Source organism: Malaclemys terrapin, chromosome 1, assembly GCF_027887155.1.
Source record: "Malaclemys terrapin pileata isolate rMalTer1 chromosome 1, rMalTer1.hap1, whole genome shotgun sequence".
NCBI classification, from domain to species: Eukaryota; Metazoa; Chordata; order Testudines; family Emydidae; genus Malaclemys; species Malaclemys terrapin.
In genome coordinates this window covers 156,089,465-156,105,383 of record NC_071505.1, presented here as the reverse complement: position 1 = coordinate 156,105,383, position 15,919 = coordinate 156,089,465, and the positions used below count along the sequence as shown (strand labels likewise).

General features: G+C 38.3%; 2 protein-coding genes across 8 annotated transcripts in view; one reads left to right on the top strand and one right to left on the bottom strand.

Annotated features, from left to right (window-relative positions):
* The window catches only part of CMSS1 (cms1 ribosomal small subunit homolog), a 360,808-nt gene that overhangs the window by 41,850 nt on the left and 303,039 nt on the right, over window positions 1-15,919 (top strand). The window contains exon 1 of one of the 2 annotated variants that reach the window (XM_054044797.1): window positions 6,432-6,544. The exons of the other annotated variant lie outside the window; for it this stretch is intronic. The gene's annotated coding sequence lies outside the window, so the exon portion shown is untranslated. Of the gene's footprint in view, window positions 1-6,431; window positions 6,545-15,919 lie in introns of those variants that run through there. 2 annotated transcript variants of the gene reach the window in all.
* Window positions 1-15,919, bottom strand: part of FILIP1L (filamin A interacting protein 1 like) — a 296,405-nt gene that overhangs the window by 31,223 nt on the left and 249,263 nt on the right. The window contains exon 1 of one of the 6 annotated variants that reach the window (XM_054044737.1): window positions 10,292-10,470. The exons of the other annotated variants lie outside the window; for them this stretch is intronic. The gene's annotated coding sequence lies outside the window, so the exon portion shown is untranslated. Of the gene's footprint in view, window positions 1-10,291; window positions 10,471-15,919 lie in introns of those variants that run through there. 6 annotated transcript variants of the gene reach the window in all.

Below are 15,919 nucleotides of genomic sequence, written 5' to 3'. Positions count from 1 at the left end.
TTAGGTGGTTTCTACACAGATAACTGTTTGTAATTTGTTGGTTCTTCGGTTCCTTTCTATGACATGTAGATCCATGGTTGTGTATTGCATGATGCTTTTGTTACTCTTTTGTCTTTATGGTACATGATTCACCAGGAGCTATGCTGATATCTTAACCAGCACTGAGTATAGTTAACCAGCACTGATACAAAAAATTTTTTACTTAAATTTAGCTAATATTTTTAGGATGACTTTGAGAATGGCTGTTTTCCAACAATAACTCATCATGTTACTCAGAGGAGACTGGTTGGCCATAAATGTCATTTTCCCACAGTATTTCCAGGAACTAGATGTTCTCTGAAATAATGTTAACATGTACTATATAGAAATACATGTCTGGGCCAAATTCTCAGCCAGGGTCAGAATGGGTGGCATGACTGCATATCTGTTGTATACTTCTGGATGTATGAACTATGACCTTATTCATATACACCTTCAGCAGGCCTGTATGTACTATGAAGCTAAAGCAGAAAGCCTTTAGTTAATCCTATTGGGATTCAGGATCCCCCCCCCAGCCTAAGGGGGGTCCACAGGTCCTGGAGACCAAAAAATTACGGGGGACAACTAATTAATAAAAGAACAGGGACAAGAGTGAGGTCAAAGGGTCAAACGAAGGGAACCAGACGGGGACACTGAGCAGAGAACCCCAGACAGTGCCCACTGCTCCTCAAAGGCATCAAGGGAGCCAGTGGACGCCGCCCAGAGGAACTCTGCCCGGATACGTAAAAGAACGGAGAACCTGAAATAGGCCCCACAGTCACAGGAGACTCCATCGGCCAACCTCCTCATTCTGGTTTTATAGATGGCCAGTTTCGCTAGGGCCAGGAGGAGGTTGACCAGGAGGTCCCGCAACTTTGTGGGGCGACGGATAGGGAGTGCATAAATAAAAAGGTGAGGAGGAAAGTGCAACCAAAGTCTTAACAAAATATCCGTGAGGAGCCGGAATAGGGGTTGCAGCCTGGCGCACTCTGGTAAACATGCGCCTGGGTCTCCCTCACGCCGCAAAAGGGGCAGGTGTCTGGGATAGGGGTAAACCGCACCTTTAGTTAATAGCAGGCTGCTATAGTTGCCAGAGTCAGCCTCTAGATCACATGGTGATCACTTGCATTGTACATTCATGCTAATCTGGTTATAATTTCATTGTGTGCAATTACTTTATTTGATGTAGTTTTGTGGGGAAATCCATTGTATTTGTAGCAGAAAAAGTGAACCTTAATTGATACCATAAATTTTTGTTGATGCTAAATTTTCTGAAGTATTACAGTCAAGCCTTTACAAACAAAGACCCTAGTAAATTTGGTTTACATAAATGGCCTGTATTTGTTTAATAACAAAATCAAAAGTAAATGGAAACTATATTTGCAGTGAAAAAAACCCTTATACATAACTTTCATTTATGATCTAAATATGAATCTTTTCATCTACGCCTGGTAAGGTGAATCCATCCATTTCTTGCTAATGTGGCAATCTGAATTGATGGCAGTGTGCTGTACCTGATTATTAGGTTATTAGTCAAGACTACTTTGAAGCTATCACTGGTGCAGACTGCCACCACTTAGGCCTGCTGTAGAGTGTTAATTTCAGGAAATATGTTATCAATTCTCCAAACATTGCTTTTTTGCTTCCAAGTGCAATTCAAAGTGTGATGGGATCTTTGGATATCTGGGGGACAGCCTGTCTGTCTATGATCTTCACCAACCTTTTGAGGTCAGCTGAATCATTCCTGCTAAACATAGTTAGATCTGAACAAGTCAAGGTTGGAAATGTGGAAATTGCATCATATCCTGGTTCACTAGAACCTGAGTCTGTTGACCATAAGCTTGAACATGTCAATAAGAATATTTCCTATCCCAGGCTCTTACCTGAGGGGCTGATTGTAATGTAGTTGCAGGTTGGTTGTTTTAAGAGTAGATTGTAGGATGGGAGTCTACAGTCAAAAACTAATGTTGATATTACTCAGTGAATCATATTCTTTTAAGGACCATATTGTAAATGTGACTAAGGGCTATTTGATAGGTACATTTGATAAATTTAAATAACTCCTTTAATAATACATGATGGGACAAAAATAGCCCTGTTGAAGCAACTATTCTTAATCTTTTAATTAAAGCAGGGGTTAGGGGTTCTCAGTCGGGGGGTCATGACCCCTCAGGGGGTTGCAAGATTATTATGTGGGGGTCATGAGCTGTCAGCCTCCATCCCCAACCCCCACTTTCGCCTCCAGCATTTATAATAGTGTTAATTTAAAAACTAATTTTTTTATATATTTAAGCAGGGGCCGCACTCAGAGGCTTGCTGTGTAAAAGTGGTCACCAGTACAGAAGTTTGAGAAAACACTGATCTACTATTGACTATCAAGAGCCAAAGATCAATTGTTTCTTGTGTATCAAAATAGGGTTTTCTGTTTTCCTATTATTTGATGTTTTACTGCATTTACATTCAAATTCTCTGCTTTAACATGAAGGCCACAGTTGGAGATCCTTTTAGTCATATACCCACTTCAAATGTGAACAGTAGTGTGTTTCCAGAATCTGCCTCTGTTGTCTAGCTGTTTAAACACAGGCAGTGGCTAACATGCTTGCTTTGGAAACCAAATGTTTCTTTCTTTCAGGGGGGGGAAATTAAAATTGGTAGGGTGAAAAAAAGTAGATTTACTGGGTATAGCCACGCTCACTGTGGCCAATAGTTTCTTAATGTAGTTTATAACTGGTCTATCCCTTTAAAGCCAAGAGAGAGACTTATTTTTCCATAACTGTTCTGTTTCCTATTCTTTTTTTAAAACTGTCTCTCTGAAGTTGTCCAATAAAAGATATTACCTGACCCAGCTTGTGTCTCTGATAAAACAATGCATTTATGGGGAAACAGAAGGACTATACATCTGCATATCATCTGTCACCCTCACCTCAGTAAGGGTACGATACTTAGATGAAGATTCAGTGTGAGCATTAATCCTTTTTGAAAAACTTTTTTCATTAACTGGTCATTCTGCAGCATTTCCCACAACATGTTATTGTACCAAGAATTGATTTATGCTTCTTTGTCTTTGTATGGCTGATAGTCTTTGGTTACATGCACTACTTTAATCAAAAGCTTATCTACATGGTAGGGTAATGTGCACTATAAGTGCACTAACATGCTGTGAATTAGTGGGTCTATGTAGACTTTGCTGGTGCACCCTAAACGTTCCCCAGTGCACTTCAACGTACATCTCTGTTAAAGTGCACTAGGGAGTCTTCACTGCACACCAGCAGGATCTACATGAACCCATTAATACACAGCATGTTAGTGCATTTTAGAAATCACACCCAAGCCCAAAGATAGGTTCTTGTGAAAGCAAGTGGCTGTTTTCCTTGCAAAATCTATATACTGCATACAGTTTTCATGGAACATAGAAACTGCAAAATTATTCTGGGTGTTCTGTCTGATTTTTTCCTATCCCAATAGCATTCCTGCCTTTGCTGATGATCTGTAGTGTTTAGGATATATTTCCCTATTTTCAGCTGTCACTTTTATTCATTATATAATAAAACTTTTTATCATTAATTTAAAAGTGAGTTCAAATGCAGAATGTGAAAAGAAAACCTTATCTCTAGAAGTTCTTGCTGTTGATTTGTTATCAAACCTTGTTAGCCTGAGTATATCTAAGGGTCAGTGACAGGACCTAAATTGGACCCTCCTTAAAACCTGCAATTTTTTAATGACTCCTCATCAAAGTAGAAAAATTCTGTCTTCAAAAGGATGGTGGAAACAGTTTAAACCTCTAGGCCAGGGGTAGGCAACCTATGGCACGCGTACCGAAGTCGGTACACAAGCTCATTTTCAGTGGCACTCACACTGCCCGGGTCTTGGCCACTGGTCCAGGAGGCTCTGTATTTTAATGTAATTTTAAATGAAGCTTCTTAAACATTTTAAAAACCTTATTTGCCTTACATACAACAATAGTTTAGTTATATATTATAGACTTATAGAAAGAGACCTTCTAAAAATGTTAAAACACGAAACCTTAAATTAGAGTGAATAAATGAAGACTTGGCACATCACTTCTGAAAGGTTGCTGACCCCTGCTCTAGGCTGAGGAGGCTTGTCAAAGCAAGAGCAAACCCAGCCTGTCTGGGCCAGAAATTTCCAAAGTGGCCACTGATTTTAGGTATCCACCTCAAGAAATCTTGAATCTTATTTTTCAGAGATGTTGAGCACACACAATTCCAAGTAAAGTAAATAGAAGTGATGATAGGCACTCAACATCTCTGAAAATAAAGCTTGAAGGTGTCTCAGTTTGGACACCAAGAAATGGAGGTATCTAAAATCAGTGGCCGCTTTGGATAATGTTGCCCTTAATGTGTTAAGATGGATGTAGTTGTGTAATGTATATTGTATTGCCTTTCTGTTCTCCTGCCATCTCCCTTTTATGAGTGAGCAAGGGATTTAAATTGGAGAGTTTTGTCACTTTTAAAAAGAAGAACAGGAGTACTTGTGGCACCTTAGAGACTAACAAATTTATTAGAGCATAAGCTTTCGTGGACTACAGCCCACTTCAGTCCACGAAAGCTTATGCTCTAATAAATTTGTTAGTCTCTAAGGTGCCACAAGTACTCCTGTTCTTCTTTTTGCGGATACAGACTAACACGGCTGCTACTCTGAAACTTGTCACTTTTAGTCTACTGCCACCCCAGAGAGGAGCAGAAGGACAGTGAGTGCATGTGCATATTTTTTCTCCAGTCACAAGAACAACTGCCTCTGATCCCCAACAAATCAAGTCTCCCTGGTTTGCTTTGTTTGGGTTGCACTCTCTACTAGATGTAATATTAAGATTGTTGCGGAGCTTGTTTTGGAGGGTCGATAATTTTCCCCCTTGTATCAGGGAGACCTGTTTAGAAAAAAAATTGAAATTTAGGAGAAAAACAGTTTGGGCCTCTCAATATTAGCAATTTCACTGTCCAGGATGCAAGTTGTTGTAGTTGGGAATTTAATTTATGTTGCTAGTGACAGGCTTTATCTCATTGGATAAAAGAGTGCATGGTGCTACTTTGCAAATCAAGAATATTTTTGTAATAGGGAGAGATCTTTTCACACAAATTAACTGAACACTCGTTTTGTTCACATGCAAAATCATTAGCAGCACTTGGTGATCCTAAGTTTTCAAAAATGTGCACCCAAGTTAGGGTGCTCAGTGGTGGATTTCAGGTGTTCAGCTGTGGAGTTGGGTGCCCTATTTAGGTGTCCATCCTTACAAATTAGGCCTACTTTATTCATGCAGCGGTTTCACGGAGATCTGAAACAAAAGTGTTCCACTTGAAAGTTCTGATAAACTTGAAAAAAAGTATTACACTGGGAGGAATATTTTAAAGTTGAAAACTAGACTTTTTAAGGGGGTTACTAGGCATCTCCCCATGTAGTCTATATGTAGCTAATTATAATACACGTAGGGTTTAGGAGTTTGTTTTCCCTGATGTGATGGATGACATCAGATGTTTAGTTCCAGGTGATTTATAGGCAAGTCTGATATTGTTAAAATCTCCTTATTTCTTATAGTTCGGATATGATGACTGCATCTCATGTAAGTTTTATACCAGAAAATGGATAAAGACAACTATTTTAAAGAAACTACTAGGTTAAAAATAATTTAAACATAAAACCATAGATTGTTAAAAAGAAAAGAATTTTAAAGGTCTAATCTACTTTTTTTCTGTTTATGCAGTTTACCTTTTCTCAGGGCAGCGACAATATGCTACTGAGGGCTTGTCTATGTGGCCCTGAGTTCGGACTATGGGGGATGTGAATTGTAGCGCACAACAGCATGCTGCACTCTAACTGTCCTGTGTGGATGCTGCTTGCGTGAGCTAAAAGGTACCTAGTTTGCATTAACATTGTCCTGACTAAGTTAATGCGAACTATGTACCTTTTAGTTGCACCAACACAATATACTCGAGGCAGTTGGAGCAAAACAATTCAGTCTGGGCTGCAATTTGCACGGCGGTAGTCCACACTGTGGCATAGTGTAGAATAGTCTTAATTTCAGTTGTGTTTCTAGTTTTCTCTTTTAGTTTGTCATGCAATAGCTGCAATATTTGCTTTGCAAACACTGAAGGAGAAATTAATTAATTAAAAAAAATCCAGCTGTTTACACTGAATTCTAAAGAAACTTTATTGAAATGTTAGGCTTAGGACATATATTTATAAAATGTAAATTGTTGCCAAATTTGCCTTAACATTGGAGGATTATGTCTATGCTGCTGTTTCTTGGCAGCTCTGTGGGAGCCTACAAAGGATCTAAGTTACACAACTTCAGCTATGTGAATAATGTAACTGAAGTCAGCGTACTTAGATCTACTTACCGCAGTGTCTTCACTGTGGTAAGTCGACTACTGACGCTCTCCCGTCGACTCCGCCTGCACCTTTCGCTCCAGTGGAGTACCGAAGTCAATGGGAGAGTGCTCGGCGGTCGATTTATTGCATCTTCAGTAGACACGATAAATCAACCCCTGCTGGATCGATCGCTCCGGAGGTAAGTGTAGACATGCCCTCATTAAGAGAAAACAGTAGCAGACTTCAAACTAAGGGCCTAATCCTGAAAGGTACTGAGTATCTCAGCTCCCATTGACTTAATTTACCTAAAAGGGCCTTAAATTTATAATTTTTTGGTGGTACCTCATACCCACCTGGAGATGAATACTAAATGTTTTTTGAAGAGTCAGTGGTTGAACTGACCAGCCTATCAGCTGCGTCAAACTAGCTCAGAGGAGTTTCAGGAGTTCCGCTCAGTAAGAGACAGACAGACATAAACAATTCAAAATAATTCACATTAGCAGTAATGTATAGTTATGTTCTTACCAGTTAGATGAAAGGTGAAAAGCATTAGACTGAACTCTTTAGTGAGTCAGAACTTAAAAACTTTACTTAATGATCTTAAAGGTTTTAACTACTTCTACAGTATAAAATATTTAGGATACTATCTTGCAGATACCAGTTTTTAATTGTAAATACATCAGTATAATTTAGTTACTGTCACACCGAGGAGTTGACAGAAGTTGCTTGCAGAACAGTTCCAACAGAATGTACACCATTAGTAATCTTTCACTTTCCCATCTCTAAGTATGTTTGGCACAGATCTTTATTAAAAAGGCATGAACCTTTTGAGAATTTGTACATAATGGGAATTTCAGTTGGGAGTGAAATTAAGAAGGGCTTTTTGGATCTTTTTGAAGAACCTGTCCCAGCATTATAGAAATCATACAAAAGTGATGGTAATTAGCAGATTCATGCAGTGACATGATTTATCTAGAATTGATTGGGGAGGCAGGAGATTTAAAGTACTGTTATTTAGAGATGGGAAAACTAGTTAGATATTATTTATTTTGTTGCGGGAGGGGAAATAGGGGCATCATGCAGTTTTTCTTAGAAATTATATTTCATACAAGTAATGGGCTAGTCTTAGTTATAATGGACTATTTCCTTTTCACACTGAGTGTTGTAATGCTTTCTACCATAATACTATATTTAAATAAAGAACTATATGTTTGAAGATTGTTAATCAAATGTCCTCAATACATTCTTCAGGCAATTAATCAAAATAACGAGTATTACTGATTTTGGAAAGTGGGAAAAAAAGATAAAGATGACACTTCTGACTTCATCATAATGAGATCTTTCCCTAAAATAGGCTGTACCCAATTTAAATACATTTGTATTAAATTAAAAGTCAGTACAGGTAAGGAGAAATAATTCACACTAGCAATAAATGATAAAATGGGGGAAGGAGCAGAGCAAAGAGCTGTAGAGGTATAAATTCAGTGGGCCAACTTCTTCCGTGTAAATTTGGTGAAGTTTTTCCAGATTTATGCCAGTGTAAATGAGAACAGAATTGGCTTAAGAAAGTGCAAAATAAAGTGTTTCCCCTTAAAATTAAGAAAAGGCTGACTACAGGGAACACAGGTGTTAAGGCATTGATTGACGCTATGATTTGCATCAAGCTTACTGCAGTTTATAGTACAGATGGTACTGTGGGTATTGCTGAAACAGTAATTCATGGTTTCTGTTTCCTTCCTTCTCTATTAGATTCAAAAGAGCTGAATAGTCTGAGGGTGGAATTTGTCCATTTCCACTTACAGCCTTTATCAAATAAACAGTTTTCTATTGCATATGAAATATTTCCATATAACTGAGTTGTCTGTGGTTGTTTCCTTGTCAAATTGTTGTGAACTCTCTCTTGTTCTTTGACTAAACGAGCAGTTTCTGGGGCTCTGTTACTGGACTCTGCGTTAAGCAGTCTGGTCTATTTTTTTTACTTCAGTGAATATTTCTCCTTTGTACATTTGGTAATTACATTGTTTAACTTACTAAATCATGCATTAAATTAAATCTGTTGGACATAATGATTAGGGAACACCGTTACCTCTGTGTTTTGTTAAATGATCATTTGGGGGAGAGTTGGGGAGGGGCAGAGGATAGAAGGCCACAGGTATGGCAAAAAAGTTGTAAGGGATTAAGGCACTGGAATCCAAACTTTTACTTAAGAAAATTAAACTTCCAATTGTTTTGGTTGCTAGGATTCTTTTCACTCTGCAAATCAATATTGCATTTTCTTGTCAGCTGTGCAGCCAGCCAGACTGAAAGCATCAACCGAGGTGTGAATGCTGTCTGTTCATTATAATAGGGATCATCTTGAAAGCAAGGATGAGAGAGATTATTACTTAAATGCCAATGCTAATAATACAGGAGTACCCAATTTACCGTTGAAATTAAATTTCAGTGTATAAATTAAGTTGTTGGAGCAATCTGGAAAATGCTACTGAACCAATTTTTTGCCAAAAAGCAGAACATTTTATAAGGAAAATGTTAAGACAATGTTTTACTTTTCCAGTCAGCCCTAATTCTTAGTCTATTGTGGGAAAAAGATCTTAAAAAAAATTCATAACAGTAAATTTTGTAGTTTGTCTTTAAAGCCACATATAGGTGACAGTGTATCAGTGGTCACGGATGCAATAGTTTTCATTCTTCCATGTATACTGCCAAGCTAGAATATTGCAGGTTTTTTAACATTTCATAAAATAAAAACAAACCTCCGTCAACGGTTTATGCAGACTCCTTTTGATCTTTTGGACAGTTAATAATAATGCTTTTTTGGGGGCTTTTTGTTTACTTGGTGGGTTAATGTGTAGGATGTGTTAGTCTGACTTTATATATCTTAGAACTTAATTTGCATATTTGATTTATTGACTGTAGAATAACGAAAATGTGATGTACCCTTGGGACTTGATCCTGCAAACCTTTGTGCTTGAGTCTGTGCTTGCCTGCATAGTTCAGTTGCCTGCACTTGGATTATACCTATGAGTAAAGATTACTCCTGTGAGTAACCGTTTACAGGATTGGGACTATAGTCATATAAGAGAATGGAGTGTTTCTGCAGGATGCAGACATAAAACACAATATCATATTAAAGTCTGATTTTTGCAACATTCTGAGCACCTCCTAAAAAGTGCTGTGTACTCTCAACTACTGAGAATTTAGGACCTTGCAGAATCAGCCCTAGAAGGTAATGAATTACCTCTAATTTTTAAAGCATCGTCACTTGCTAGATGGCCAATAATTAAAAGTCTTGAAACTAAGATATGACAGTTCTTTCCTCTTTCTAGTAGACATTTGCACACAAGACGCAGAAGTGCCTAGGACTTGAATAGTTTGTATAAATTAAATTAGTTTATGGTTTTAAACAAAGTGTAACCTTATTACAAAGTTGTGCTCCCAGCAATATTTCAACACTGAGTACAATTTAAATGCCTCTTTGTAAACTACAATAAAAGATGTTCCAAAGTACAAATAAATTCTAGCATGCACGTGTGTACGCATGTCTTCTAATATATCGAATACACGTATAAACACACCATATAAAGAGAAACGCAGTAGCTCTACTTAATATATTACAATACAGTTGGATTCTTTCCACAGTTTTAAATGCAGTCATTATTCTGTCCAGCCCATTTGGAAAAGTGTGCGTAATTCATAGCTCTCCCACTACCCCTTTAACATTAAATAAATGCCTCATCTGTTGCATCTGCAGGATTTTTTATTCTTTTTTTTTTTTTTTTAAAAGAAGAAAAGTTTAGAAATTGTTTCAATAGTTATGCTAGCTTTGAGCAACAGGACACATCTTCTGAATGCAGTGTTTTTGGAAATAATTATTGATGCTGATGATTTTTTAACCAGAAATGGCCATTGGTTGCTAAAAGAAGCTTTCCTCCCACCTCTCTCTTACCTTATATGTATGGACTGTAGAATTCCCTGGATTAGCTATTGCTCTATGGTGTTGGGATTTCAGTTCTCCTAAGCATCAGAGATGTGAGCATTCCGGCAGTTACACCAAACAATGAGAGAGAGACTCCTTGCATGCCCCAAGCCTATGGAGCATTACGTCATTGCATTGCCATATAAGGAACTCCGTGTTGTGCAGACTCGTCGTGTCTGACTAGTGTACTTTAGTGATAGCCAGAACTTAGAAAGCTTATTAATGTGTTCTGGCTCCAGCTGATGCTCAGGACTGTGTGAAATATTTCATTTGTCTACCCAGTTCATGGCCAAAAAGAATGTGCGGAAGGCATGGGTAACGGCAGTTCCTCTTTATTATTGATAATAAAGTCATGGAAAGTCGTTAGCTGATTATTTTATAATGTTTTCCTCTTAGTTTCTTAGCCCAGCATTAGAAAAGACATGGGCATCTGACTTAATGAAGTTGCCTGGAAGGGGTTTGTCTTTTTTTTGTTTTTAAGGTGACAAAAAATGTGAGTTTAGCTGAACTCCTCTGAGAATGATATGAGCTTCAAGCCTTCTCCTTTTTACTTTCTGTAAAGAGTCAGGGTCCTCAGAGGATAGTATTTTATTTCCTGATGATGTAACTACAAAACAATTCTTCAAGTGATGATGGGAATGCCAGATGAAATCCTATTTTATTTTCTTCAATGTTTTTCCTACAAAACCCTTTTTTCCTTTTCACATGTTTGTGTTTCAGCTAAGGCAATTAGAAGTTTGACCAACTATTTTTAGTGAGAAGGTTTTAAAAGAAGCAAATCATTTGATTAAGGGACTGAGGGGACAAACAGGAAGATATAACTGTAGGACTTAAAATATATCTCTGATTTCCTCTCCTCCAGCCCCCCCCCCCCCAAAAAAAAACATTGGGGGACTATCTGCAATATGTAGGGGATTAGCTTGTTGAAGCCCCATTTAGGGTTAATGGGAGTTAACTGAATAAACCCCTACATACTGATATGAGAATTAGTCCATTAAGTACTTTTCTAAACTTATGTTCTGCTCTGCTAAATGGATTATGGATGCATCTGCTTCATTTGCACCCCTTGAAATGTTAGTCTTCAGATGAGTTGGTGTGTGTGTTTACTTGAATCTGTTAAAAAGCTCATAATAGAACATTTTTATTTAAATGTGAATAAGAAGGCCAATGTGATGGATAGTACTTGTGTTTAGATAGGGGTATTGTTTCCAGGTGCTAGAACAAATAAATACCAAAAATATGTATTTTATGGAAAAGACAGTGTAAACATAATAAACACATGGGGTCAAACTTTTGTCCCTTAAAAGATGTTCATACTTTAGTCAGAAATTTCAGTGGATCTCTTTGTACCACTACTGCAGCGGAACTTATTCCAAATTCTGTCATGTGTGTGTGTGTGTGTGTGTGTACACGTGGGTATGTATGGGTGTAATGGGTGTGTAAATACGTGTGTGTGTATTGCATGAGAAGGGATCAGACCTGTACATCTTTCAAACCTAGTTGGCATTATAAATTCCCATATATAAATCCCTCACAACCTGTATCTGGGAGACTGATATGCCTTATTATGAGAGAGACAAGGTGAGTGAGGTAATATCTTGTATTTTGTTGGTGAGAGAGACAAGTGTTCGAGCCTTGTTATGGTTTGCTAGTCCTATGGACAGAATGACATAATTTATTTAGCACTATATGTAGATAACTGTCCATTGGCTGAAATTGGTGTTCAGATCCCTTAGCTAACATATGTTTGACCAGGAAATAATACTTTACACTTGTACAAGTACCTTTCATCAGAGTGCTTTACAAATGTTAATTAACCGTCACAATACCACATTGAGGTGCTGTAGCTCACTTCAATTTCCACTGAAAAGCCACCTCCTTAGTGTGGGTCTCGGCAGCTGTTTAACAGAGCATAGCAGCACTACATAACATTTTAAGATAGGAAATGTAAGCATATCTTTCCCTTGTCCTTCCCCACTCTGTTTTCTTCTGTGTCCCTTTCTCCATGCTTCATGCCTGCTCTCCAATGATTGATCCTATCTTTATGTTAAGTTTACCTAGGTTCCAAGTGCCCTTCCACATAATATGATCTGTTACAATTGTGTGTGCAAAACTTTGAGGGGTAGAACGTTCCAGCATCCCTATAAAACAAAAGGACCATCCTTCCCAATCTGGCTCTGTTTTGATGCTGCTACAGGAACACCTGGCTGTTAAGGAACAAAGCCCAGACAGTGCTCATTGTAAGCTTGTGACATCCTCCTGTGTGGGGGCAGGGAGGGAAATGCAAATCCCCCTGTTTATAAATCCGTGTTTACAGCAAGGATGGCCAAAGTATGACCTCGTAGTGTTCCTAATTAATCGTGCTCTGCAATAAAAATGTTCACATCTGTAGCCTGTTGCAAAGCAGCTTTGCCACAGTGCATCTGCCAAGTATGTAATTACCTGTTTCCACTTGCTTCTTCTATAATGTCACAGTTTAATAATGGCGGGGATAGACGACTATTCCAAGTACTAAGTTGAAATAGTGAAGAATTTTGTGTCAGGAAATATGTAATAAGAATTTCAACTCACTGATTACAAAAATTAGTCTCAGTGTAATAGGTTGCCGAAGAGCCTTCCTTGGTGCTTGTTACACCTCTAGCTCAGAGTCTTTGGGTGAAATCCTGCCCTTATTGAATTCCCTTTGACTTCAATAGAGCCAGGAATTCACCCTCAGTCAGGATATGTCTGCACTGCAGCATGGGTTGACTGACCTTGCGTGCTAAAAACAGTAGCATGGACATTGCAGCATGAGTGGGAACACAGGCTACCCACCCTTGTACTGACCCCGGGGGTGAAGCGGGTTGTACTTGTTGGCTAGCCCATGCTGTAATGTCCACACTGCTATTTTTAGTGCAATAGCGTGAGCAGAGCTAGCGCTTGTTTGCCTACCTGGGCTGGGAGTCACACTCTCAGCTACACTGTAGACCTACCCTCAATGACAACCATGCACCTTGTACAGGTCAGTACTCATTTGTTTACCTCTAATCAATCAGTGATTCCGTGTTGTCATTATACTGATTTGCAGTGTTTCTATCATAACGAATGCACATACCTAATGTTGTATGCTGCCCATGAGCCTTCAGTTTTGTAGCTCAGAGTGGCTTAAACCCAAACTGTGGCCACTTCAAAGACTCCATAGACCCCGCTGCTGAAGCTGAGGTTTTCTGGTTTCAGTGAAGATGCTGAAGTTGTCAGGATGCTGGAGTGTCCTGTTCTTTTAAATTAATTTTATATGCAAACTAATGGAAACACTTTAAAAAAAATTATTTATATTTTAAAACTCTGTGTGCATTCTCCAGAAATGATTGATTATGCTCACATGTTTCTGTGGTATCAGGGCACAATCCTGCAAGATACTGTCTATCATATATGTATCAAGTATCAGGGGGTAGCCGTGTTAGTTTGTATCCACAAAAACAACAAGGAGTCCGGTAAAAACAACAAGGAGTCTGGTGGCACCTTAAAGACCAACAGATTTATTTGGGCATAAGCTTTCGTGCGTAAAAAAAACTTATGTCCAAATAAATCTGTTAGTCTTTAAGGTGCCACCGGACTCCTTGTTATCATATACACCTCTACCCCGATATAACACGAATTCAGATATAACGCAGTAAAGCAGCGCTCCGGGGAGGGCAGGGCTGCGCACTCCAGTGGATCAAAGCAAGTTCGATGTAACGCGGTTTCACCTATAATGCGGTAAGATTTTTTGACTCCCGAGGACAGCGTTATATCAAGGTAGAGGTGTATGTATGTTAGTATTGAATATAGAGACAGTCCTCTTGGCATTAATGAGTGTTTTAATCATGCATCATCTTCCAGGAGCTTCTTATAAGTTTGTGTCCTTACAGAGTTTACTGATATTTCGGTACCCAACACCTTGTTTTATGCTAATCCTTTGCTATTTTAAGGTTGCTAAGTGACTTTAGTGTTATTGTTATTTATTACTTGTACTACAGTAGCACGTAGGAGCCCCAGTCATGGGCAGGACCCTATTGTGCAAGGCAGTGTACCAACAGAGCAAAAAGATAGTCCCTGCCCCAAAGAATGTACAATCTACATAAATTCCTACATTGCTGCCAGTTCAGATTTTAGCAGGGGGAGTGAAGCGATCTTCATTCCACAAAATGATTGGTCCGACTTTGTACTCACAGTGTGCTAAAAGATGCAGTCCTTGTGAGTGAAACTCTCTGCATCATTGGGAGGACTGCAGAGCATTAAGGTCTGACCACCATTCTCTACCATAAAAGAATTAGATAAGAGAGGGGAAAGCCTGTTATTTAGGTCATGTTGCTTCTCTGTCTCCCTGAAAACAAGCTCTGTTTCCTTAGTGACTAATCATAGTTTTCAAAATTGTTGTTGCACTCGCAAGTATTATGGCAGGATAGAAAAACCAAAGAATCATAGAAATTAGAGACAAAAAGAAAACCCTATTAAGTCATCTAGCCTGTCTTATGCCAGAACAGGACTGCTCCCTGTAGTGTGTTCTCGAATGCATTTTGTTGTTGGCTGGTTACTCTTTAAATTAATGTTACTATTTAAATTGTGATAGTGTCCACTCTGTGGCAGAGCTTACTTGAAGAGAAGGTCCCTCCTTTGAAGAGCTAAAAAGACACAACCATTCTAGCATTTGATTCTCTTTCCTTTGCAGTTCACATCGAAGATAAAAAAGGACCTCAGTTCAGCAAAGCGTTTAAACATATGCTTGTGTGTTTTGCTGAATAGGATGGACTTAAGCACCTACTTAAGTTTTATCATGTGTTTTAATACTTGGCTGAAATAGGTCCTCAGTCAGCTAGTTTCATGTTGGTGTTGCCTGAATAATTCTTTTTAACTTTTAAAAGGATACTACCAAGTAGTTTAGGTCCAAAATTTGGATGATAACAAATAGCCACAGAAATTGAAAAATTGTCAATTTTTTCAATTAAAATTGTAAATACTTTTGAGACCATTTGTTCTTCTGGAGAACAGTGGTTGTGTAATCGGATATAAATATTTGCACACAGTGTTGGAAAATCAAAGGTAACAGAAAGCAGTGTTGATTTCAGGAATGAGAACCAAAGTGAAATTGACCAGTCTAGTTTCATTGCCTAACATACATGATGAACAGGTGAACTGATGTCCAAATATTCGTTCTCATAACCTTGTATTTTATTTCTGAATACATGTCTAACCTTGTTCTATTGAAATCTGTGGGAATTTTGCCATTAATTTAAATGGGAGCAAGATCAGGCTATACATTTATTTTATAATTTGATAATATCCCTTTTAAATGATTAAAGCAGTTTAATTTGATTTTCCCCTTCCTTTAACATCTTATTCCATAGACTCCTAGATCTCACCATTAATTTTTTTTTCTGGTTTTCAGACTAACTTTTTCTTCACTTTAGTTTCTGCACTTTAACTGAGATAAATTTTGAGGCTTTTATAGTTAAATAAGAGTCTGAACCCCATTGATGTCCAATAGATTGTATATGTGGGGGGAAGCAGTGGAAAGTTCTTAAAGGTAACATTCTCTTGTATCACCTGGCTTTCACTATGGGCCATGGACAGAAGCAG